Source organism: Passer domesticus, chromosome 6 (genome assembly GCF_036417665.1).
Source record: "Passer domesticus isolate bPasDom1 chromosome 6, bPasDom1.hap1, whole genome shotgun sequence".
Lineage (NCBI taxonomy): Eukaryota > Metazoa > Chordata > Aves > Passeriformes > Passeridae > Passer > Passer domesticus.
The window spans coordinates 9,378,549-9,406,132 of record NC_087479.1 but is presented as its reverse complement, the minus strand read 5'-3'; the positions used below and the strand labels follow the sequence as shown (position 1 = coordinate 9,406,132).

Here is a 27,584-nt window from a genome sequence, read left to right as displayed (position 1 = left end):
GTTCTTCTCTTGCTCTCTCTTATTAGTGTATCTGGTGCCCTGAGGATATAACAAGCAGAGCTGCAGAATGCCTCATGAGGAGTTTGCATGTGAAGCTCTAGGTTTGCTCCAGCCCTGGAACAAAAGAGAGAAACACTGTTTACAGCAGGAACTACCCAAGGACTACAGCAGGAACTACACCTCAGGACACCCTTAAATAATGTAACCCAACCAAAACAAAATGATGAAAGAAAATAATTTTTTTTGGTCTCATTCTCTCTTAGGAGTCTCTTTGCCATAATTATGTAGGAAAGTTTTTAGGCTGGACCCTGAATGCATCAACCACCCTTCCGTGCCATCAGAAAACTGAGAGTTTCTTGACTGGAAATATCAAAACACTTCAGCAAGCCTATTTAGCATCTTTTCTACACATATCCAACCCCTCAGGGTCTGAGTTGTGCACAGTGTAATCTCACTTTCTTCAAAATTGCTCGGCTGGTCAGCTCAGCTGCACTAATTTTCCTGGTTTGTGTTTATTAAAATACCTTCTCTACTGTCCACAGAAAAGCAATCAACTTGACAGCATTTGTGGCAGTGGCATTTTGCCTTCTACGTGTTATTGTATCTATTTATCTCCACCAGTAGTCAGCATGTGGGTGGTTTGGAGAGAGATTTACACACTGATATTTTATTAAGGTTCCTTTTTATTCTATAATTTAACTGGGGAGATTGAAACATTGTACATTATTTTGCCTGTGGTAAAATAGACCTATTCTAGCTTCTCTTCCCCCCCCCCCTTTCTGATTGCTTATTAATATTCAGAATTTATCTTATCTGTTCCCCTCTTCATTTGGTTTGTAAATGATTCCTTTGCTTGCTCCTTTATTTTTAAGCCTGTTTTCAACTTTTGTTTAATCTTCCTGGTGGCTTTTTTCTTGTTTGGTATTAAATTTCGAGTTAGACTTTTAAGCTTATCCCTTTTCATATTCCCTCCTTAAAACTGCCAGCTGCTCTTTTTCTGTCTGCTGCAGAGAGTGTGTGAGAGCAGAGAAACAGAGCTGCACCTCCAGCATAATATGGATTGTTAATTTTGATGGAGCTTTCTCAGGTGCCAAGAGCAGGGGCTGGGTGGGCTTTAGCCTTTCACCCCCACAGCAGCCGTGGTTGTCATGAGTAGAAACAGGCACTGGTGTATGAAATGTGGGGGGACACAGGCAGTGCATCCCTCTAGGAGCCCTGTGGGAGTTGTCTCACAGCAGGTTTTGGACACAGACATTTCCTCTCAGCTCGCATTCCTGCCACCCCTCCCTGCTGGCATCTCTGGTGGATCCACACCGGGGTGGGTGTGCTTGCAGGGATGCCCTGTGCTTGCTGGTGTGAGCTGCAGTGTCTGCTCTGGGTCACCTGGGCTGCAGAAACCCGGGGTTCCTGGGCTCTCATCACACACTGACTCTGTTCGCCTTGTCCTCCTGAGCAGCAGCAGTGCAATGCAAGGGACAAGGACTCTCATTCCCTAGAAATTACTCCACCATGCTCTAAATGGACTGACTCCAGGTACTACCCCAGTCTTTGGGCACTCCCAGGAAAGCACTGAACCTGTTTGTCCTTAGGCGACCACCTCATCAGGGCCTGTTTAGATTCATGTCATATTTATTTTAATTCAAATTCCATTTATTCTTGTCTTGTATCTTTTCAGTCTTTGGATCTATTTGCTTTCCTGAAAATCTTCGCCTCTTAATTTCAAATAGTTTTTAGATCTGAAAAAAGTAAAAGTTGACTTTTTGCCATCATTGCTTCTCTTCATTTCCCCCAAGTCTGCCCCTGTGGTGTTCACTGTTTTGCAGAGAACTGCAGACAAGAAGTCCCACTAGGCTCTGTGTTTTCTATTATTTTAATCTTAACTCCACTTCTTTTTTCTATTTTTTTTTCTTTTGAATTTCCTCTATTAACCGCCAAAGAGCTCATCTAACACCTTTCTCAGCTGCCTCTTCAGTGTCTTCAGCAAAGTCAGGCACACCCACAGCAGGCACCATCTTTACATCATCCTGGGTGGGTACAAGGTTAGATTCTGAATTCAGCTCTTGACATGATTTGAATCACAGCTCCCTTCTCAGTACATGATAGCAGTCTTTATAAAAAAAGAACAAAAATGGACCATCTTGAGAAGTGTTTTGGCTGTGTTTTTTCCCCACTGCACCACAGCACATGTTTAAGCATGCAGGTGCCCCTGACCTCGTGCCTTGCTGTCTGTGCCATGCAGTGTCACGTGCAGCACAGGAGCTCCAAAGTGAAAGTGTAATAGTCATGTGATTGATGAGAAGCACATGGTGAAGTTGACATTTAAAGGAAAATGGAAAAGATTTAACACGGGAACATTATGTTTTTAGTGATGGAGGACAAACAAAAGGCAAGACAGACAGATACAATTCTTCTAAAATGCCATACATTTGTTGGGAGCAATGACAATATTGGATTCTTTCAGTGGTATTTGTCACTGTCAGAGGCAGGTCAGTAGACAAGATGGAGCCAATTGTGATCCATTATGACAATGACTAAGCCCTGGGGACCAAAATATTCCTAGGGTTGCTTTGTATACAATTGTGATAAGCCCAGCCTGTGCTGGACACTGGCAAGGTACTGGTTTATCTTTTATATAAATGATCCACCTGCTGAAAACTGAAACGGTATTTCTGTATTCCTAACTCACTTTGACTCTACATGATCTGTTTGCCTTCTTCATTTTGTGGATTTGGCACATTCAAGATTCTGCATTTCAGTTGTCCGAAATGTTGTGCACTTCTTGCTGTGGGATCATAAATAGCATTACATTTTTACATGTAGGTGCTGTAATTCTTAAAATATTTCTTAGAATTAAAAATTATTAGCTATTAAAAATTATAAATTGTTCTTATTAGCATGGATATGGTTTCTTCTTTTCTTGTGGGTTTATGTGAGCTTGCACAAATGAGAAGCAGAGTCAACACTTCCTTTTTCATGCTGCTTCTGGCAGGTTTGGTTATATTACTGAACCTAAACTCAGGTGGCATTTTCAAGGTATAACCTTATCCAAAGTTGAGATAGGTAAAAGGTTTCTTCCACGTGCTGTCATGGGTTCTGAGTGATCAGAGCTGCTATAGGCAGCTGTAATTGAAGTGTTTAGTCTTTGCTAAATATGGTTATTACCTGAGGGTGCTTGAAATACTGTTTGCATTTTTTATGGTCATTGGATTCTCCTGATTACCAGATGTAATAGACTTTTTATGCTACAATGCAACTGTTGAACATTTTAATTGGAATGCCATGTCAAATTTTTAAATTAAAAATCAAATACTCAAAGCACCAATGCTTTTCTGATTACTAAAATTAAAACCTAATTGAATTCTCCCACCAAAAAATATCCTGTGGAAATTTAATTAGAGAAGTAAAAGAGCCGATTTTTAAAACATATTATTTTTTAATTAGGAAAAATCTAAAAGGCAAATTAGTAAGTTTTAAATTTTCCAAAATATGAATATGGAGATTCCATTTGGCACAATAAAGAGGAAACCCAAGGCCTACCTTCCTAAATGACTATATTTCACCGGGTTTGAAACTTACCTAAAGTGAAGCATACCTGCTTCTGTTGTGGATTCTCATAAAAACCCTACATACAATAACAGCACACTAAAAGACTACAATGAAAAGTTAAAGTAGCTTTAAATGAATATTTGGAGCAGGGTGCAAAGAGAGAGGCTAGCTGTTTTTTTACAAATAATGTACAAGGTACTCCCATGTCCTCAATGACATCAAGGCAGTCTCTGCAGCCAAGCTCTTGATATGGGATCATAAATTGCATTAATTTTTTACATGTAGGTGCTTTAATGCTTAAAATATTTCTTAGAATTAATAATTATTTGCTATAAAAATTATTAATTATTCTTATTAGCATTAGCATGGATTCGATCCCATTCCCGCATCCTTTGCTCTCCTGATGTGCTGCAGGATGCCTGCCTCCAGGGCTCTGCATTGGAGACCAGGCACATTGCATTGCTCTGTGTTGCCCTGCTTTTGTGTGATTGACCATGGTACACCCAGGAACATTCACACAACATTAATAAGGGTGAAGAAATCATTGACAGCCTAGGTGGGCTCAATTTGGCCTTGTCAGGACATTTCCATTTCCCATTGATTTTAGTTGTTTGTGGTTGCACACAAAGTGTCAGAGTTAGTGAATTAGAACAGGTGACAAGGGCCCTTGGGAAAGCACAACACCATCATTAGGTGGATGGGAAATGATTGCAGCTCTACTTCTTCCTTAATAATTTTTCTTTCTTCAAAATGTGTATTGCACAAACTACCTCTCTATTTTGTGGCGCTCTGTAAGTTCATGATACAGCAGTTAGGAGATAATTTGATTTAAAGAAAAAAAATAGAAATACTAACTACAGCTCTCTGGAGACTCAGTGCTTAATGATATGCACTTAAAAGTAGAAGCAGTAACAAAATGAAGAGGAATGGTGCCTGCAGGGTACGTTCAGATCTGGGTTATCTTGCTCTCTCACTGCTGAAGGCAGGCAGCGTGTGACAGTCACTCACAACTTGCACTCCTGAGCCTGAGGAGCTGGGGGACACCTACCTGAGCAGACCCTGCAGGGCATGGGCTGACTTCAGAACTCTCCAGATCATCCTCCTGTGTTCATGACCTGGAGCATGGTGCCAGTCCCAATGATTACTCACTTTTATCTTGGAAAGCCTTTCCTGGCTTGGAGAACAGAGAAGAAGGAATCTGCTCACAGCTGAGATGCTCAGCTGGGAAGGGGAAACTAAAACATGGAAAGCGTTTGGATTTTTTTTAAATTCACTTTTTCTAAACACAAAAGTACAAAATAAGCTTATTTCTGTCCCTATTGTTTGCTTGAACTGGAGAAATAATATTTTTTTTCCATGATTACTCTGGTGCTAGTGACATCTTTCTTGTCAAAAGATGAGATGGGAGAGTTTAAAATGTTCATCTCCGTTTTCCTGGGTGAGTGCTTAACCAGTCTTGTACACTAAATGAATTACAGACTGTCTCTCAACACACTTATATCAAGGCAAGTGTAAGCAGAAGGTGCACCCCATCTTCTTTACAAAGACTGTTATGCAGCTAACAATGTCTGGTTTCTGACTGCTTAGAGGAGACTTTTTCCCCTGAAATCTGAATTTGGTGTCAAAACACAAATTCTATTTCAGGTTTTGGTAGTGAAGGGGCTACAAGGGTGGCTCCTGTGAGAAGGTGTGGAATTTTCCCCTTGTCCAACAGGGTCTATGCCAGGCAGCTCCAGGACCTGCTGCTGACTAAGGCTGAGGTGATCAGAGATGGAGAGGGGCTTGGAGGAGCATCCCCAGCCAAGGCAGGACTCTTCATGCACACTCCAAGAAGGGATACATTAGAAGGGACTGATTTAAAATGGGACTGTGGGACAGGACTTTTGTCATGATTGACTGCCAATCACATATCTCCAGTCCAGCTGTGTCATCTGGGCACTTTTAGATATGGATATTTTACCATATCTGCCACATCTTTACCTCACTACCAGGGTGTTAAAGTTTGGGGTTAATGAGCCAGGCTGGTTTTGGCATAATTCAACACCAAACCAACCTGACACAGCCTCTCTCACCCCACCACTGATAGCCTTGCAAACAGGGCAGTGTGTGAGTTACATTCCAGGCAGAACATCCTGCTGCACAGGGGAAGGGCTTCTCACCCTGAGGAGGGAACAGCACTAGAAAGAACATGAGATGAAGTGACCATAACCCCCATTCCTTCCTCCCTGCCCCCACTTGCTTGGGGCAAGAGGTAGAGAACTAGAAATAAAGTTAAGACTGGGAAGGAGGGAGGGGTTGTGGGAAGGTGTTTTTTAGGATTGCTTTTACTTCCTGTAATCCTACTCTGATTTTGATTAGTAATAACTTCAATAATTTTCTCCAAGCAGAATCTGTTTTGCCCATGATGGTAAAAGGTGATTTACCTCTCCACATCCTTATCTCAGTTCATGAGCTTTTGTTGTATTTTCTCTCTCCTCTCCTGTTGATCAGGGGAGTGATGGAGCAGCTCTGGAGGGCACCTGCCATCCAGCCCAGGTTAAACCAGCACACAGCCTATGTCCCTAAGCCTTTTCACTGAAGTGAAAGCCACACACTGGAATCCCATAAGTCTCCTAACTCCCAGGTTTAGGAGAAATGGTTAAAAATACTGTGAAGTAACATGGTAATTCTGCAATCTATATCCTTCCCATGGTGATTTAATAGGCTTGTAAGCACTTGAAAATGAAGGAATGAATGTGTGATTTGGTTATCATGTAGGATGATGAAGATTCTTTTTCTTCAGAGGTCAGTTTTGAAGTCAGTTGCAATCAAACAATCTTGTTATCTTTCATTTAATTTCCTATTGCATACTTAGTCAATCTGCTCTTTATAAGCAGTTATTATTACAACAACCTATTTGTTTTCCACTTATATCTAATAACAGTTTACTCAATCCTCAAAGGTCTGTACTTATTTTAATTTTTTATAACAAAATGAGAAACAGAAAGTCAATTCAGAAAAGTAGCTCTTAAACAAATGTGAAAATCAAGAAGGACTAAAGGCTGGGGGAAAGCCTTTGAGATTCAGATATTAGTATCAGGATGGAGAAATGGATGAATTTAGAGTTTGTGTGGTAGATGCTTGGTTTACCTTGGTGCAAGCACTTGCCCTCTAGACAGTCATTCAAGATATTACTGCTGTCTGTTTACTTGCTATTGCCTTCACAGCTGAGCCTTGTTAACATGCAAAGTCAGCCAAATTACTTCAAAGAGCTTTCAGATCTTCAAGGACATGCCTGTTTGCCCCTTTTCTGTGTTTCATTTTGTTAAAGTCAAATTAAATACAAAACAAAAAATAAACCAAACCAAAACCCAAACAAACAAGAAAAACCCCACAGGAACAATATATGTTTGTATGAAAGCAAAAACTGTCATAAGATAAAAATCAATGTGATTCACATGAATCAATTTTGCCAGGCACTATCAGGAGGAGAGAAGGTTTACAGCTTCCCTACTTTTCATCCCAAAGAACAAAACACACAGCCCTTCTTCTCTGAGATTATTGAGTTACTGCCCAGTGCACCTCATTCCTTCAGGAATCAGGATGCTGATAAGACTGGCAATTCATCTGATCCCACACTGCAAATCTTGTATGGCCAGCCCTGAAAGCATGGAAATGTCAGTACTGAGAAAAAACAAAACTCTGCACAGGGAAGGAGTTTGGAATTGGAAAAGCATCTGCAAGCCATGTGCTGGAAAAATCCTCCCCTAAGGAAGAAAGTTAAACAGCAGCATGTGAAGGATGCAGGAAAATGCAGGAGTTTGGACACAGGCTGAACATGAGAGTCCTTCAGCAACCTTGGCCCCAGACATTTAGAGCCACATAGATAATCTGATTGTGCCATATTTCAGTTTCTCTTCTCTGGCTAGCACCATCAGTGGACATCTGTTAATGCAAGATTGACTCTCAGGTCATACTGGGCCCCCTCTGTGTGATGGGAGTTAACTTGCAGGGGAGTACTTTAAAATTGAATGGGCAGATCAGTCAAGTTTGGTAAAAGGCTGTTCTCAGCAGATACTGGGTGGAGTGACTTGCAGAGTCTGAAAAGGCTTGGTAGAATAGAGTTTGAACCAGGTGAGTTAGGCAGAAACTTATTGATCAGTTTCTTTCACATTACCTTAATTTGATGTTTGTTCAACAAAAGGTTATTTGTAATAGACTAATAGGAAGACAGGATTGTGACATAAAAATTTCTAGCTGAAATAAAGCAAGGCAATTACAGGTTGTCCACTGGGTTAATGTAATAATCTTTCATTTCAGAACAGCTGAGTTCTGCACCCAAGTGTAGCCCTCTAGCAGATGCCTCTGGCAGCAACATGAGCCCTGTTTCCATCTGTCCAGAGTAGAAGTGCTGGCAAAACATAGGTGTTGGGTGGAAAAGAAATAATTTTTGTGAAAGAGATATTTATTTCCTGAATATGGGGAAACTAGGAATTGATTTATTCTTTCAGGTTACAGCAAAGGAACACAGAATTCCTTTCCATTCTCCACATAGATATAGGAATTTATTTGGAAAAAAAGAAACCAAAGAAACAAACAAGGTGATACATATGTATTTACATAGTAGTGAATCCAGATTTGTGGCACTTTCAACATTTGAAAAAATAGCTATCTGAATTCTTAAGGTTCTGAATTTTTAGATCTCACTAAAATTTGCTCACGATGTTACAACTTTTTTTTGGTCATATTTATTCACAAAAAATAAAAATGTATCAGTAAAAGTGTACGCAAAAAAAAAATAAGAAGTATCATCCTAAAAACAGTTTCTGGTCACTCATCACCACATTTGTCTGTAAAGCAGAAATTATAGCATCTGTCTGGGAGATACAAAATCTCAGCTCACATCCCCTCTCTAGGAGAGGTGAAATTCTGTGCCTTATATTTCTGGGAAATATTTAAGAAGTTAAAGATCTGATTTCTCTGCCAAAGGCTATTTTCTTCTTACTTTCTGCCATTGAAATCAAAGACAGTCTGGGTTTGATATCTGACTCTACCAGATGGGGTGCAAAATATAGCAGCAGAAACACACAACTTCTGCTTTTATTCAGGATGTCCCAAAGGAACAGAACTCTCTAACTTTTTCCTATAGAACTTTTTGTCTTCAAGCTAAAAAAACTCAGTGATTTCTGAATAGAAAAAATTAATAATTTATCTTTCAATTTGGAAATATTGTTTTCCCCCAAACAAAAGAGAATTAAAAAATTCTCTTCATCCCAGAAAACAATAACCTCCCCCTACTGAACAAACCTCCAAAATTTCTTGTCTACCAAAGCATGGGGTACATACTCAGCTTTATGCTGGAGGAAAAAGGAGTTATGCTGAAGTTAATTCCCTAGTTTTGGCTTCATAGGGTTAAATCTGTGACTACTTTTTTTGAGTGAAGCTGAGCTTTGAGCATGAGGCTGGCCCCATGGCAGTGGTTTAGCTGATGTTCTAAAAGCTTAGCATGGTCAGGAGTGCCTGACTACACTGAAGCCACTGGGAAATGGAAGGAACAAAAGATAAGCAAATCCTGAAATCTTAAAAAATATACACCAAAATGTGCATACTGAGCACAGTACAGAACAGTCTCACGACTACATTGTGTAACAGACACCTCACAATGCATGGAGAATCAAGCACTGAAGAAGAGTGAATGTGAAGGAGCTATAAAAACAGTCAGCTGTAAATACAGCCGATGGCTTGCAACCTGATCTTGCTTCTGTTCTCGACACTGATGAGGCCACAGCTCCTGTGCTGTGCCCAGTTGTGGGCCCTTCAATTCAGGAAGAATATTGAGGTGCTGGAGTGTGTCCAGAGAAAGGACCAGAGCTGGTGAAGGGTCTGGAGCACAAGTTTTATGAGAAGCAGCTGAGGGAGCAGGGGGTGTTTAGCCTGGAGAAAAGGAGACTCAAGAGGGACCTGACTCTCTACAACTCCCTGAAAGGAGGCAGAAGTCATTTGAGGGTCGGTGTCTTTTCCCAAGTAACAAGTGATAGAACCAGGAGAAATGGCCTCAAGTTGTGCCAGGGCAGGTTTAGCCTTGATATCACAAAAAATATCTTCACCTTAAGAGTTGTCAAGCACTAGAACAGGCTGCCTAGGGAAGTGCTGAAGTCACCATCCCTGGAGATAATTAAGAGATGTGTAGAGAGGGCACTTGGAGACATGCCGGGCCTAGCTCTACAAAATAAGGTTACTGAGGCAGGTACAATTTTTAATTGCATGGGGCTAAGTTAGGAATGGACAGTGTTGTGGTATCAAACCAGTATTTCATTATGTTCCCATCAGTTCCCATGCTGTGTAGATGCTTAATATTGAACAGAGAAGGGTGAGGGGATTGTGACAAACAAGGAGTATGGACCTGGGACCACATATGGACCCAAGGCGGGAGGGGAAGCTAAGAAGGGACAGTGGAGGAAGGTGATGCCTCCCAGACAAGACCCCAGTCTTGCACAGAAAGGCCAGTTTCTAACTTTTGTTGAACCAAATGATAGTAAAATGCTGTTATAGGTGTAATTGTAATCCTTGGGAAATGGCACAAAACAGAGAGGAGAATAATACTTCTGAAGCTTATCTTTTGGATTTAGGCTTTTGTTTTCCAAAGTGACTTGCACCACTGCCCTGGGTCTCCTGTGGACTTTCATGAAACTGCTAACGTGCTCCTTTAAGCAGATATTCATGCAAATATATGCATTAAATTATCTGTCTTATTTGCTACCCTGAGAGCTTTCAGACTTGGTCCTGACCCCAGGCAGTTTCACAGGAGTGAGGGATCTTCCCATATTAAATCCAGTGGCTGTATCAGGCCTTCACTGTGTTGCCTTCATGGAGGATTTCCAGTGGAATTAGAAGGGTAAATGTCATCCTTTAAACACTGTCTGCATGTTATTGGACATGATTCCTCCCAGTTGCTGGGAGGAATGGACTGGGCATGGTGGTACCTGAAGGCTCAGCTCTGTGACCCCCAGCCCTTCCATTGCCCTGGCACTCCACACATTTGCAGCAGCTTTCTTTCACGAGTTCACTCTCAGCTTGCTTCCTCCCCCTCCCTTCTACTTGCCAAAAGTGTGCCAGTTACAGAACAAAGGGATGATCACAGGGGCGGTTTGGCTGGAGAGCTGCAGAGCCCAGCAATTACCGTGTGCTCTCTCACTGGCTGTGCTCTCTGTCATGTTCCATTTCACATTTGCATAGCTGTGTGTATCTGCTCTTTCATCACTGCTACACACAAGCTGTAATCAGTTCATTTTATGGCTGTCTTCAGCTAAATTCTTTGTTGATTTTAACATGACAGAAGTTGAAAAGATTACATATTATAAATAGATGATTAATATATCAGCACAGCTTGTTGCTCTCTGTCTCTCCATCTCTTTAGGAGAATAGGTTTTAATGTTTCCTCTGCCTTTCTGTCCTCCACGTAGACTGCCTGAGAATTAGAATGAAGCTTGACAGCTTGATTAAAATTTCACCTGCTATATTTCCCTTTCCATAGTGGATTCCTCTGTTTTGAATAAATGGGTCATGTGTAAAAAATTAAATCACAGTTAATTTCCAAGTAGGGTAATTTTTTCCTAATTATTTTTGTTTTTGTTGTTGTTACTTAGTTTTGGTCATAGCTTGGGGATATGTTTATATTCTAGGATTTTCTTTAACATATACATGAGCATTTCATAACACTGGCGAAATTATCTTCTGAATGTCATTTGGGGAAGAGGTGTACCATTTTCAAGTTTTGAATGGTAAACTGAGACACTAGGTAGATTCACTTGCAGATGAGTTTAGATTTAAGCTCCTGCTCCCTAAAACCCCAGTCAATTCCTGCATATCCTTCTACTCCCAGTCACAATATTCACAGCTAGCACGACAGAAAGCATCAGCTTTGCTTCAGCTTGGAAAGTCTTAATAATTATTCCATAGATAAAGTAAATTTAACCTCCCAAGTCTGCTTTTCTTAGCTACCATCTATAAATCTTGTAAAAGTATTTAAGGGATCCTGAGGTTTTGTGGACATAGTATGGAAAACTAATGCAGCACAAGCCACTTTCTGAGGTTCACAGACTTTTTTGCAGCTTTAAGTAGGGAGAAGACATAATGCATAAATCTGAGAGGGGAACTAGAAAATAGGACAGAGCTATCTCTACACCCTTTTTATAAATCAAAATTCAGGTCACTTGGTAAATTCTGTGCTTGTCAATGTGAAATTTTGTTTCTTTTTCATACACTGGTTTGGGAACACCTATTTGTGTGTGGAAGGACTAACTCCAGGGTGTTTGAGAGAACCAAGGGGGAGCAGAGGGACCTTAAGTGCCTGGGGCACTGAGGATATGTGCTGGGGTAGATTTATCAGGACCTATGAATCCAAGCCACATACTATGTGACTTACTGTGACCAAGATCTACAAAACAAATACTCCAAGACTGAAAAATCAGAAGTGGATCAGTGGCTGGACACTGACAGTAAAATCCATAACTGCATTTCCCTGACCATGAAGGTGTTTGGGGAAGGTGTCCCAGCACCATTTATGATGCTATCCTTCTCCTTATCCATCCCTGCTGGGCATCCTTGTCCATAGCACAGGGTTCAGGAGGTACCTTGCAGAGAACCAAAAGGTCATGCCTGATTTTATCCTTAGCCAGCTTGTAGTGGAATCTCATTGAATTCAGCTGGGACAGAAGTGAAATAGAAGTTTTTCTCTCAGTTTTTATTTCCTTGCCAAGCACAGCACATTAATTCCCAAAGGTACAACAAAAGTGCATGACAAGGACCTCAGCTGAAGAGCTCTGTACAGAATAACAGAAAAGGGATTTCAATATGGGCAATATTTAGTACCTGAGAAAAGTTAGCAGAGACACTGCCATGTGTTTTCCTTCACACATAAGGGGATCCCCAAGCCAAAGCTTTCACCATCTTGAGCAATTTTCAGAGATAAATGTCATTTGAATTGTCAGGATTTAGTTTCAATTGACTACTTCTGGGAGTCAGATTCTGTCCAGAATTACAACCTGGCTAAATCTCCTTTCAGTGATGCAGTAGCTAAATAACAGTGAGGATGCATTGACCTAAAAGGCTGCGCCCACAGGGGGTTTTGAATACAATGTCAGTAGTCTTAACACACAACCTGACTTCAATATTGCTAAAAATCCATACATAACATTCACAGTTATAACACTTGAACTGAGTGCAAATGTATTTTAACTTTGCTGGTAGGTTCCTTATACTATATAGTGATATAAAGTGATGTAAAGACTATAAAGCGATATAAAATGTCCAGTGTAAATTGTGATCAGTCTCGATAGATTTAAATTATATTTTGTGGCAGTTTTTAAAGGATTCTTCCTTAAGAAGAAATTTTTTAGAATGCAAATGCACAACTTAGTTGTATAAAAGCACACTGTATGAGTTCCTGGTTTAAGGAAAGAATCCCTAAATGCTACTGCATAATATCACTCAGGAGACACTTCAGAAACTTTCTTTTCTCTTTAATAAAAAAAGCATTTCAGAAAGAATCTCCTGAAAGGAGGCTGCATTTGTTGCTAATGCTTTTGGCCTCTGTTAACAATTCTGCAAATCTCTGATGTACTGTAGTGCAACAAATAGACAGCCTTCTCTGTTTTGCATTTTGGTTCTTTTGCCTTTAATGAAAGGTAAAACAGCTAGCTTAGAGGAGGAAAATTTCTAAAGGTTCCTGGAAAAACAGAGAAAAAGGCAATAAATAATTTTCAGTAGTCATATTAAAACACAGTCAGGAAAGGCTTTTGATGGTTCTCAAGCACTTGTATGCTGAAAATATGTGGGTTTATAAAAAAAAAAAGGCATAACAACTTCTCTGGATGTGTTTTAAAAGTTCAGAGCTGTCCTTGCTGTACCATGAGTCACAGTGATGATGAGAGTAAAATATTGCAAAGTTGTTATTCAAAGTGCACTTCAAACTCTCAGTGCCCTTTACCTATTCTGGATTTAAAATGGAATTGAAGGCTAGCCTAGTTTATAGAACTGGTCAAAACTTGGAATTGCTTTCACACAAGAAACTGAAATATTTTGACAGTTCTTTTGTACTAAATCAAGGAATGAAAAGTGCAAAATTTTGCAGAAAAGAAGCATGACATTTATTAAAACATCCATTTGGAAACCTCAAAAGACTTCATTGAAGTAGTTTGTTTGGGGAAGGTTGAAAACCTTCATTTGTTGTTCAGCATTTGATTTGGATAAAATATATTGGTAAGATGGAATGGAGAAACACAATAATAATTAAAATAAAATACCCTTCTCTGGTTACTTAGGAAGTGAACACCACTGATAAATTCCCATTAAGATTTATAGGGGCAGGACAGTGTGAGAGTAGGGCAAACCAGGTCTGGCTATCTGGAAATGCATTCTCTAAAAATCCTGTGAACATCACAGGTTATTTGTTCTTTATATTTGGGGAACATAAAACATTGAAACACAAAACATTGAAATTTGTAAATTAAACATTCATCTTAGGTGAAGTCTTCTCTCGAGCTGAAGCTGATGTCCCTATAACAGGTGAGATATTTCTTTCAGTAATTACTCTTTTTTAGAGGTAGTAAAATAAGATTTGTGTGAATTGAGTTTAGTTTTTGGTCTGTTGTGCATTTCAGGTCTCCCTGGTGAGCCCTGGTCTCTGGAACAAGGTGTCTCATGCCAGCTCACACCTCGGTGAGATTGGCCTGGAGCCTGGCTGGCTGCAACATCTCTGGTAGTTTGGAGAGAGAGCTTGCCAGTCCTGCTGTGGGGTCCTGCAGCTTGGGGCTCTCAAGGGACGTGTAGGTCATGGTGGCCTTAAAGAGCCTGATCTAGAACTGAAATGGGTCATCCTGCTGAAAGGAGTCACCTTTAACACCACCCTGAGGTACTGGGAGAAGAACAGATTTGCCCTTCATCTATGAGTTAAAGTTCCTGTAATGTAATACTCCTCCACTACATGAAAATACAATACAGTAACAAATAATTCCAAAAGCTGAAAGACTTGATGGCCTACATTATAGAAATTAAACTATTATTTATTTTCCCATTATATAGTCAAATTTAATTTTAAAATGTGCATGCTGCCATAATAAGACTGGTAGTTGGTTAAAGAAGTATTAAATCTATGTAAAGTTTAAGATTGTGACACATCACAGAGAATTCCAACTACAGCAGGAGCACAGCACAGACAAGACTTGGTGCTCACTGCAGCTGTTTTGGTGAGGTAACAGACAACCATTGAGCTGACAGCATGGCATGTAAAAGATAATTAAGCCTTGTAATTAAGGAGATATTAAGTGCATAATCACATTTATTCATTTAATTAAGTTGGGCAAGTTTGTGCTATGACGTTAGATATCAATTGCTAAAGATACACATTTACATTTAATAAGTGTAATTTCTGACTTGCCTTATTTTGTTATTTGCCAAGTGAACACCTAGAGAGCCCTTTTAAATGGATTAAGCAGGAGTATAAGCTTAATGCATTACAAGAGCATAATGGTACTTTTATTGCTCATTAAATTTTGAGTTAATTATGTAGCAACCAGGTTTATGTTTTATTATATCAAACTTCAATCCGTGGGCTCTTAGAAGTAGTCTAAGGGAAGGAAAACAACTTCAAATCATGCTGTATGAGATGTCTTTCAAATGTATTTACTTCAAGAACCACACAGCTCTGCAGGTAAGAGAGGGCAGGCACCCAGTGCTGGGTTCCTCCATCTTCCTTTATCAGGAAGAAGATGATATTTTCTTTCTTTTCTACTCAAGTTTTATTACATTTTGATTCTTCTTTTTCTCTCCTATATATCTCCTATATTTTTTTCTTTCCTCTGAGCAGTTAAAATAATCAACGTTTCTTGCTGTAGGGACAAGTCTGACCTGGGTGAAATCTTATTCTCAAAATAGCTCTTGGAAATTTTGATGTCTAAAGAAGTTTCCAGGAAAGGGACCTATGCCCAGAAAAGAGTTTTTGCCCTAATAATCTTTGACATCTCTTTTGGAATTTGAGATCCTGCTCTCCTGTATAGAAGAAACCCTAAGTGACCAAGATGGGGTATGTGGCTTATGTTAAGACAGTAAAAGTTAATGGAGAACAAGCTTTGCTAACTACTGGCAATGAGACATGGGCATGAAAGAGAGAAATTCTCATCAGGTCTGTCTCAGAGTGAGATTCTAACATCTACCCAGGGGCTCCCTAGTTAATTTTTTCCCCCCATTGATTTCATTAAAGTTATTAGGTGTTTTGTTTGCTCTGAGTTTCCTCAAACCATGTGAACTAGATATGGAAGATGGGATTTGAAATGAAGTTTCAATGTCCTGCACTCCTGGTTACACTGGGCGTGGGAACGCTGCAGGATGTATGAGAGAATCAAGCAGCTCTAGAAGTTTGCTGTAGGAAAAGCTCCAGTGAAATTTAAAGAATATCCTCAATGAAAAAGTAGATTTCTAATTTACACACCCAAACATTTATGGCTTCCTTTGTATAGCTGGAAAAGAAAGCACTCATTTTTAGAAATAAACTTCCCATGTGACTAATTAAATAAATTATTCAAGTGTGTGCAATTCAGTGATATTCCATGGGGATGTATTTTATGGGACAAGTATCTGGAAGAATATATTTCCAGTTTAAAAGTCTCTAAATGTACAAGACTAGACTAAATCCTTGTTTTGTGGCATTGAACCTCTGACTTCTGATTGTGATTGAGTGACTTTTTGAACCCTTTTCTCCTCATTTTAGACATGCATCTTTTTGGTGGAACAGGTATTAAACTCAGTGGTCTGAATTTCATTATTTCAAAAGAACCTTTGCCAGATGCTGTACACAGCTGACAATACTGAGGGAGATTTTTCACAATTAAAGCAAAATTGTAATGCCTCTTCCAACTGTAAAATGTCATGTGAATGTTGAAAAAATCTTAATGATGCCCAGCACATGGAGCCCCCCACACGTAAGCTTTTGTTGGATTAACCTTCAATCCAGAATTTAATGTTATCTGATTAGGTGTGAACAGAATTTTAAATGAAGCTGAAAACAGGACACAGATGATCAAACAGTGAAGTTAAATAAAGATAAGGCAACTTTGTTGCAAAGCCAAAAAATTCTATTTGAATAATTCCAGTGCAGCTATTTTAATCCTGCTAAACCAAATCTCTTAGAAATGTAACCAAAATGAATTTTTCTGTCTCCAGCTAACCTGGGTTTTGTTTTGTAAACTATGTAAGATTTTATTAGGTTCTATGGTAATAATATCTTTGAATTTATTCAAACCACATATTTATAATTGTGCCTGGGATTCAAACAGTGAAACATTTCAAAATGCTTTTATCAACATAGAAACACAATTGTTTTGACCTCCTCTCTGTGAGAACTTCCACCAAAGCCAGAGCTTGGTGTTGGTTCAGATTTCAGCATCACACCTGAGCACCAGTCCACAAAGCGGAGGTGGTTTTTTATGGATTGGTTTGGAGGAGCCATGAATTCATTTGCAACCTGCACAATAAAAGAGTATGATTGCACAATGAAATGCATGGGAACCCTGGAGCAACATCATGTCTGATACAAATTCTTTTAACAGCATCTCCTGATGTCAATTTATATCAACCAAGAATGTGACCGTATCTTCCTTTAGGAAGAATAGGTTATACCTGCCAGTGGACAAGTGATTTCAGCAGAAGGCTTTTTGGAAGGAGCTCCATTGTGCAGCTCCCTCAGGTAGCACAGGAATGAAAAAGAGGTATCAGAGTCTTGACCATTGCCTGGTTACTTGAGGAAGTTCCTGCAAATCTACAAATGTGCCAGCTTGCTTCCTCCCCTCTTCCAGACATGACTTCACTCAGTAACTTCCCAATTATTTTGATGCCCTAAAAATTTTCTGGCAGGGCAACCATAAAATGAGTGAGCTCTCTTGCATCACCCTTTGTGGAATCCTCAGGAGCAGTACAAGGGTCACTATTGCTATTAATGCCTTAATCACACTGAAGAGGAAGCCCTCCCTGAGCTCAGAGTCACTGCACTGTAACCTTTGTCTTTCAGCCTGGCTCAGTCACCCCTCAGTGAATTCTGCTCCTCCTGCCAGATCTCGAGGACTGTGCTCACATCATCTGCCAAGATCCTCCCCCTCATCTTCCCCTCCAGCTCCTGTGGCTGCATTGATGGACTCTGCCTCCACTGGCAATGCTCTCCTGGATAACTCCAGAACAGCAGAAAAGGAGCCCTCCACGTTAGGTACAATTCCTCAGTGGTGTTTTTATTTCCTGAACCTTACTGCTGTACTTTGATTATGTGAAGTTAAAGGGGGGAAAAACAATGACAGGAGAAGTTATGGTCATTCTGATCTTAATACTAGTATTGTGATAATCAATATACAAGTGGCAGAGGAGGAGCATACAAATGGAATTGAGAGGAAGTGTTGCAAATAGCTTAGCCAGTTGTTATGCTCAGGGACTGGATCTGTTCTTGGTGGTGGCTTTCAGATCATTTCAGTGCTCATGTTCCCTGAAGACCTGGTTTTAAGTCTCCTAAAAATTTTTGTATGTATAAGATTGGTAGAATAGATGGGACATTGGAATGAAGCTAGATTACATTATTTGTATATCCTGCTCTCTGCAATTACCCCAATGCAGGGTTAGAAAAATAATTTTTTCACCTAAATCTTCTTTCTGATTTTAGTGTAGTGCAAGATCTGTGGTTCTAGTTGTTTTTTAAAAGCTCTTCCCTGGACATATTTTCAGCTTAAGTCTTAACTGGTACACAATGATAAATAGAGGTCAGGTAGCAAACTGTCAGCATTATTATCTCTTGGCAAAACAGTGACTTCTTTGGCCAGCTGAAGCTTGTGTGACATGATTGGACCATCCTTAAATAAATAATCTGTGGTTGGCAATAAGATCATCCTTATAACAACAATAATTGTGTGGTCACAGCTCAAGACATTTTGGGTTAGAGAAAGAAATGAATTTCTTGAAAAGTGATAGAAAGACTATATTTAAAATTCAACACATAAATATTCATTTTAAATGGAAAGGGACAGTGATTTATCTGGCTGCTGTTTCTAGATCAGGGACATTATTTGCATCCTTTATTTTGCTGATGCTGTAAAGCTCAGAAAGAATGTACTGTAATATTGAACTGATAAAATGCTTGGTACAAAATTGAGAAATTTTCACGGTGACTGGACAGCTGCTGACAAAAAATTACTTGGAGCAGAATATCAAATGTTCAGTGATAGCTTGTGGTAGGTGATGGGAGCTGTTCTCTACCTCAGCATTTGTACACAGAACTGACAAACTGTCACTCATTTTTACTGTTGTTCTCCCCATTTTTTTCCCAGTTACGAAGTAGTTTTTACCTGTTATGACCACCGATAAGACAATATATCATTTTGGATTCCCATTTTTTTTCCTAAATCTTCACTAGTGACATGGAGAAATCTATTTGCTTTTCTCTACGTTTTCTGTTAATATTGCCAACTCTTACTACCAAGAACCTGCTTTGTAGAGAAAGGAATCAAGTCACCATCTGAAGTGTGAAAATATATTTGGATAGGATAGGATTCTTCTCATCAAAAAAAATAATAAAAAGTCAAAGAAGATTTCTCTGTCCCTAATCTCCACAGCTATGCATATATCTGTCCATATTTAGTCATCAGCTTTCTGCCTGGCATGGATTTGCTCTGCACATACCAGTCATGGCCAATGGACAGAGCACAGACCAGAGGCAGCTCCAGCTTCTGGCTGTTGTCAGCCTTTCTTGGGAGGTGTTTACCCCTGAGCTGTTGGTGCCACTTGCCTCAGACATTTGTGCTATGCCTTGCTTTTGGGAGGAGGCTTTGTGGGTGAAACGACCAAGAATAGTGGTGACAGGGCAGCTGGGGTAGAAGTGCCACTTGGCACAAGCCTGGGGTGAAGGAGTCTGGTGTCAGTCTTGGTGCAGGCTGGAGCAATCACTGAATCAGAGCACAGTGGGACATAGCCAGTGTTGATAAAAAGGCCTGCATTTTTCTACAACTGCCTCTTAACAGCAAAATCCTGCACATTGTGTGTGATCTTACAAAGCAGGAGGAGCTGGATGGTTAAAATCTGTTGCCTTTGTGCAGCAAACTGCTCAATTTTGAGTAAAAGTGGGCATATAATTTACAGGAAACTGAAATGATGATGATGAGGAAGCCAAAGTGAATTCATCTGATTTTCATCTTACAACATGAGGCTTGAAGGCAAAAATAATACAGCAATCTGAACTGAAAATAAATAGCTGAAAAATGCTCTGTGAAACAGAATAAGGACTGAAAGGCATTCTGTTTTATTAGACTTTAAATCAAATTGTACATATGGTAGGGGATATCAGTATTGCAAGTGAATTTATTTTGGCAGGTGTTTTTTTTTTGCTAATGGATTAGGATAGTTTACTTAACAAAACGTGGTTTTGGGTTTTTTTAAATAAACAAGCACTGCACTGAAATATCCTGAAGAAAAACTAGGCATCTGTATGCAAACGGAGAGTTTCACTGAGCCCTGTGCACACTGACAGAGGTAACAGGGATTCAGAAGACAGATCTTTGGCTGGTGCAGCTCTTTCAAGGAAAGTGTTAGGCAGGAGGCAGATGCCCAAGTGCTCCCTGAACTGAGATTTAGACAGCTGAACAGGAAAACTGCTGCACATGACATGAGGAATTGCTGGATATGACAAAGAGCAATGTCAGAAGGTGACAGAAGTAATGGACTGGTCCATGGAGGATGGCTGTATTGTACAGGCAGTTAAGGGGAAGCTGTGCAACAAACCACGGAACTTCATCAAGAAGTGGAATAAATGAGATTTTGAGTGGGCCAAATCTTTTAAGTCCAGGACTAAACAGATAACTGTATCAGTAATAACACATAGGAGGTACCAAATTTGGCTATGGACATAACAAAACTCAGTCCAATGCAGAATTATTTATGGGTTGTGGCTGGAGTGGAGAAAAGGAGATATGTTTCAGATATTCCAAGACTTGTCATTAGCTTCTGAAAGAAAACATGCACATACAAAATCAAAACCACCAAAGATTTAATTTGGGATTGGATATTACTGCTAGGGTGATGTCACAGCACTTAATCAGACTTTACTCTCTGAAAGCAATTTAAAATTTTCCAGTCTGCTTCAGGGGCTGAAGCACAGGTTGGGTGAGCACACTGCAACTTTTTTTGAAATAAGGCTCCTGAAAGGAAAAGAAACAGTAAGGAAGAGAACAAAGGGAAGTGTGCACAAGCAAGATTGTAGAAATAAACTCTGTGGAAGGAAATGAGGTTAAGCTAGAGATATTTTAATTTAGACATGTCCCTAAATACCTTGTTTAATTGTACAGGACAAAGTCCAGGAAAATATTCAAACATCTCAGTAACACAAATTCATGCTTTCATTTATCTCCTTTCAATCTGGCTTGAGTCTTTAAGTTTTTCCAGCTTCTGTAAAGGGCTCCACAGAAATGTCACATCTCCCCTCACAAGTGTTTTGATTCTATAAACAGATCCTGAAGTTGGAAGCTGCATGTGGCCAAATATGCCTCTTCAAAATGCAGATTACTAGAGTAAGAGCTCTGTTAAAGGACACAGGGTAAGGTGCTGAAATTATGACACATAGCTCATGATGGATTTTCTTTCTAGGAAACTAAGGGGTTTCATTGTGGATTTAAAGTGTCATAACATAACACAGTATTTGAGGAAAATGAAAAATCTCTGCGTTTGTATGTTCAGGCAGCTGATATCTGTATGGAATATATGTGGCATTTATACTTTTTATTAAAGGAGGAAGTAAATAGTGATGAATGTTTTAGATTAATGACCAGATTCCATCTGATTATAAGGAGCAGCTGCCTCACTTGAAGTTGTTATCATGTCATATCTCATAAGTAAAAGTTCAGGGTCTGTAAGACTCCTAAATTGCTAAAGTGATATGGCTAATCTTTTCTCTAACATAAAATTGGACATCCTCTAAGTCATAGAGTTAACAGGTTTGACTTCCTGGGCCATCAGTAAAGATGTAAAACTCAGTTCTCTGTAACCAGTGCTCACAAAGCATTAAACTGCACTTTTCATGAGACAGTAAGGATAGGAATCCTCTTTGCATTGCATGCTGAAAGATCATTGCCTGTTTGATGGTCTCACACTTTCAATTGGGTGGGCTGGTCTTCTGCTCTGGCCTGAAGCTCTTGGGCAGAGCTGCCATGTGCTGTTAAGCAATAATGCTTTAAGCAGTGCATGAAACAGCCCCTGCTCCTGCTCTTTGAAGTGCTTTGGGGAAGAGAAGAGTTACATACAACTGAGGAATGATTGTGAACAGTGTCTTCAGTTTTGCACTCCCCTTGCTGATCCTTTGAACTGGCTTGTTTGAGAACTGGTGGTTGCATTAGCCAGGTAGCACAGCCAAGCAGCTCTGCTGCTCTTTCACTGCTGCCAAGGAGAGAAGCACCTGAGACAAAAGCTCATCGTGAGTGCAATATCATGTGTGCAGTGTCTCTCCACTGACATGCTGACACATCAAAACCTGCCTGTGCTTTATCACTGCATGCACTCTACAAGAGAAATATTTGATTTGATCTAACAGGCAGTTGTATGAATAGACAGGTAAAACACATAAATCCTCCTGGGACACCTCTGTGCTTTGCTTTGAACTCTTTCAAGTCACCGTTTATTCAGATAGTTTGATCTAAACCTTCTCCTTTTGTGTGTTGTCTGGAATCACTTACCTGTTTGTAATTCTTCGTTAGAACACTTGTCTGCTTGGATTGATCATGGCCTCTTCCACTTGTCTTTTATCTGTTTATATATCCGAACATACTGGGGTATTTGCACTACAAAAAGCAATGAAGAGATTGGTAAATTATCAATCAATGTCTTCAATAAGTGGCCTACAAATACCTGAGGCAAGCCCATTTCATCCTCCCACAAAGAAACCTTTTGTCTGCAGCATTTCATCAATAGGATCTAATTATGGTGAAATTTTTTTCTTTGCCATTGTGTGGTTTGAGGTCTGGATTTACAAATATCACATCAGTTATTAGGTACAAGAAAAAAAGATTTCAGACTTTCTTATTACTAACTCAACCTTCTCCAAAACCACCCTATGTAGTCAGCTGTCTGAAAGTCCACAACAGGACTGGGGATAAAATATTGACCCTAGGAGAAAAGTGGGGAAAAAAATCATTGTCTGGATAAGTTGACATAACAGTGTCACATTTACGATGCTGATCTTGTCTATTGTTGTACAGGTTTGAAGTATTTAACATATTTAACAAGCAGCTTTTGCCATCCATTTTGCCTTATCCCACTGATCATTGCCTTCATTATTTTAGCTGAGATGAGCAATTTTTCCCCTAGCTTCCCTTTCTTTCAAAATGCTGATTGGTCTTCTGGAGCAAATTCATTGCAAGTAATTGTGTAAATTCAACTCTTTCTGTGCAAACCTGGGTGATGTACATTAGCTGCAACAGTTACAGTTGCTGCCTTATTCATTTCAGTGTTTAATATATTCTGTATTTCACACTGAAGGGCACCTTGCCTTGGAAACTGCCTCTGTGCTCTCAGATGAAAACTAGAATACAAGCAAGCAAACATAAAGCTGAAGAGACAGCTTCAAATATTGTAGCTCCAAGAGCTTTTAAATAAATGTTAGACTGGCACATTCATGTTACAGAAAACCACATTAGAACATACTAATTGCAGGTTACTCTTATTCCTTGGACTTCCACATGTCCAGGAAAGGATCTTTCTCAATCAGGCTGTGTCATATCTTGTCACTCTATATTTCTTTTTTTTTTTTTTTTGCTGAAGGAGCATTTATAGAAGCAATGGATTTATCTGTGATTCAGTAGAGTTCAGCAAAATCTTGGGCAATAACCAAAGTCATCCCGTATAATCAAATAATCAAAGCCAGACAAAAATCTTAAAGGGCTTTACATTATCAACAGTTCAGCTGATGTCAGTGTTTACTTTGTTATCAGAAATATCACTAGCTTTCCTCTTAAAATGACAACAAATAATGCTTTGAAAATACTTTGCTTAATCAAAGGAGGTTTACCTGGATTTCTATAAGGTCATTTACAGACACATTACGCATACCTAAGCAATTTGTACATAAACAGCTTGGAAAAAAATGCATTTACATGATTGTTCCTTCTGCAATAAAAAGTTACTTCTGTGTCATTTCTCTCTTTTTTCTTTTTTTTTCTTTTTTTTCCCTTTTTAAAAAGTTTTTTTCTTTTTTCCTTTCTTTTTCTTTTTCTTTTTTCCTTTTTTTTTTTTTTCTGCATAACTTGCAAAACCAGCAGGCAGTCAAGAAATCCACTCTGCACACAAATTATTTTGTCTTCTGAGGAGGATGAGGTGCCGGGCTGCCATCCTGGGAACCTTGTGACAATGTCGAGAAGGCTTTAGCACCAATGTGTAGAAATGAGACCAGCTGATGCCCAGCAGACCACCTCACAAAATTAGCAGCTAAGTGGCAGGGTTTCACTCATCCAGCATAGCATTTGCATGGGAATGTGCTCACTATAAAAACTAGAAGGGTGCACAATTGTGAATTTCTCCAGAACAAAATATCCAACTGATCACCCCAGCTGGAGTGATGGGGTGAACTCTGGCACAGATACTTCAAGGATGACATCCTCTTCACAAAGGTGGTGCCTGGGTCAGGGGCCTAAGGCAGCTGCAGGCGCTCCTTGTCACTGGCTCTCCCTAATGCTGGATGAAAACCATGTGCCTCCCCTTGCTGTGGCCCTTGGCAAGCCCACTCCTCCCTCAGCCCCTTACAGCAGTAGGATGCAGCCCAGATCACCACACACTTGCAGTGTGGCCCGTTCAACTCCTACGGATAAACTGTTCAGGAGACAGAGGTAGGCTTTGGCCATGAATTTCACAGCTTTTTTTTCAAAGACCAAGTAAAAAAATAACAAACTAAACCAAACAACCAAAAAGGAAAGCAAAACAAAATGAAGCAAACCCTGATTAGTATTCCAGACCATCCATTTTATGGTTATAAAAAGCCTCTGTGCACATATTCACTCTCACACTGTCCCAGGAAGCATTGGCGTTCCGCTCGCTAGAGGCCTGCATATAGATCACATTTCTTTGCAAAAGCAAAGTATGATTTTATTTTTCTTAGGCAATGCTGAGGAGTATTTATTGTCCTCCTGGAGAAAGAAGGGGGTGTGTGAGTGAAATGCAGAGAGAGGATTCTGGAAACAGCCTGGCATCGTTAAAGTAATGCTGCCGTGCATTACAATGAAATGCCGTACTGGCGAAAGTATGTGACATTCAATATCCAGCAAATTCATTGTTATTACTGTACACTGAAAGTCAAATGAATTCATAATGGTGTGGATGGAAGGTAAAATATTATCTTGGGTTCAAACAATGCAGTTCCATTGAAAACTCACACGAGGCATTAGGGCAGTGGATGGCACTTTCAGAGCTCCTCTGACAGGATATTTCAGTGCTCCTGTTAACTCACTTATAAAAACAAATGGCCCAGGAATGGGAGCGTAATCCAGAGCCACATGAGGTCAGTGTGGGTTTTTCCTTTACATCAATAGGTTGAGGATTGAGTCTGCAGGGTGGAGAGGAGAGGAAGGAAGGAAACAATGTTAGAAGAGAAATCAGTGAAGAAAAACCTCCATCACACTTCCCTTGGGTATTTTTTCATAACAGCTTTCTGGCTGGATTTAGCATTCTGTAAAGGGGAGAAAAATCCCTACAACAGCAACTTGCTACTGCAGGAAAAGGACAGAATGATGTTAAAATCCGTTGCTTAGCACAGCTAGAGAATTTAATAAAATCTCTGTTTCTTTTTATTTGCTTATGCCCATCATGACTGAAACAGTCTTGGGGGAGCGTCTGGAAAGGAGAAACTGCTCTGTGGTGTGCACAGGCAGAGCCCTGTTGGAACAATTACACCTGTGAGAAGGACTTAGTCAGCACCTCCATGTGGGAGGAGTGCAGTATGTACAGAATATCCAGTGGGGGATGTAAGAGGCATTGATTCTGAGAGTGAAACTGTTTAGAACAAAGTTTATCCTTTTCTGCTGAAAAGTGAGACTGGTAGGTTATCCTAGATGATTTAGAGCAGTTTGCTCCTAGTGCATTATATCATCAAATGGAGTGGGAAATTATCTAGATTGCAGTGGAATGATTTTCTTCTTTGCTTAAGAATATGGATTGCCTCACATACTCACTGTTGAAAAAAGTTCAGCAGGCAAAATAGGCCCAAATAGAATTTTTACAACATCTGATTTTCTATCACCAGTCTCTTCATTTTCTTTTAAGAGTTTTTTTCCTCTCCTTTATCTACTGTCTCTATTTTTCCAGTGCCATTTTCCTTTTATACACTTTTCCAGGGCAATCACATGGGCAAGCTTTTTATTTTCCCCTCCCTTCCATCCAAAATTTTAAACATCTCCTTCCTAGTTTGTTCTCTGCCCCTTATTGATGTTCTCTGCAGTCTCTTATTGTGGTTTTGTCTCTCAGCACTTCATATCAATAAAAAAAATGAGTCACAAGTGGGACAGGGTTAGCTAGGCTGTGCAGTATGAACAGATGACTCTATCAAGAACTGAGTCATTGGCTCACTTTTATAATTCTCACACAGCCTTCTCCTATTTGCTGCTTCAGGAGGAGACCAAGCCTTTAGAGACCAGCAAGTATCAGACTCCAGTTTTCCCTTCCATGATTAAGGCATTGTCTGTAGTCTCATTTACCTCGAATATAAAAGCAGAGGACCAGAATCTGCTCTCCATGGCATCCTGGTAAATCTGGAATTGCTTCATTGTCTTTGTTGGAATTATGTGAGGTTTGTCCTGATGAGAAACAAGACAGAACTTAGCCTGGAGGTGAAGTAGATTGTGGAAGATGTAGCTCTCATTCCTAGTGTGGAAAAGGGGTCTATTACACTACCAAGAAGTTGCTTTATCATCAATTTAGTAAGTCCATGCTGGTGGTTAAGGATGTTTTTTCCTTTACAGTATAAGACTAACCTGAGTTGGATGACCTGAGGTTTGATTGTTGAAAACAGGAAGCCCACTCAGCACTTCCAGAGATTTATTAACTATTTATAAAGCTTCCTAGAATAATCTATGGAAAGGAAATTCTTTGTGCCTTTACCCTACGTGGAATATTGTGTCTGCAACTCCATTGAAATTTTCACTCTCATCAAAGGTGTATAGTCCATGTCCCATGAAAGCAGACTCATGACATCTTGGCCCTGCTGAAGTCAGAGGGTATTTTGACTCTGAAGGTGGAATTTCACCAGTATTTACCAAAATGAAGAACCTCTGCCAATATATTACATCTAAGCAAAGAAGAGATGAATGGACATTAGTTTAGTACTTTATTGTTGTCCCATGGCATGCACAGGAATTGCCATAGAATCATAGAATTGTTTGGGCTGGAAGACTTGCAGGTCCTCTGTTTTCCCTGCTGGGGAGGTTCCATGACTATCCAGATCAGGGCTTCCCCAAATAAACCTGTCCTTGGCCCTGGCACTTATTAATTTGCTTCAGAGAAAGTTCAACCTTTCTTTGCATGTTTTTAGAAATATGTTTGCAATAAGGGAGGGTCTGGAAAAGTGCTATACTTTAAACAAAAGACTGAGAATTTAGGAGGAAAAAAAAACAGCTACAAACTGTAACAATGACAGATGAAACATTACAGAAAATGTAAATTAAAACAAATTTTGCCATATATTCATGGCAGTCTGCTAAAGGCAGAAACCTTCTTTTGTGCACCTGCAAAACAGGTATAAACCTTCTGAGCTAGGAAAGGTATTAGGTATTTACTCTACTAATGCAGCTGGGTGGGGTAACTCTCTGTAAAGACCCAGTGACAAAATGTCAGGTGTAAGCTTGGACAAAATCCCTCCTCTGTTGATGAAAAGTACAACAATTTTCAGGATTCTGGGTATTTGTGGAAGAAGGCATGCAGAATACAGAGGAGAACTCTTTCAGTTGTTATAACAAAAAAATTAAGAGGCTTAGCAATCCACACTGCCTGAAATGTTGAGTTTA

At 39.7% G+C, this 27,584-nt stretch overlaps 1 long non-coding RNA gene across 2 annotated transcripts; it reads right to left on the bottom strand.

Moving 5' to 3' along the window:
- LOC135302056 (uncharacterized) lies at positions 1–26,657 on the bottom strand. Of its 2 annotated transcripts, XR_010363743.1 has the most exons (5): positions 26,280–26,657; positions 24,963–25,132; positions 22,275–22,379; positions 2,687–2,782; positions 1–114 (listed from the first exon to the last, which is right to left on the bottom strand). It is a non-coding gene; the product is annotated as an uncharacterized LOC135302056 (long non-coding RNA). The 2 variants fall into 2 exon arrangements; XR_010363744.1 differs by lacking the exons at positions 1–114; positions 2,687–2,782 and adding an exon at positions 20,580–20,747.
- Between the last annotated feature and the right edge of the window lie 927 nt (positions 26,658–27,584).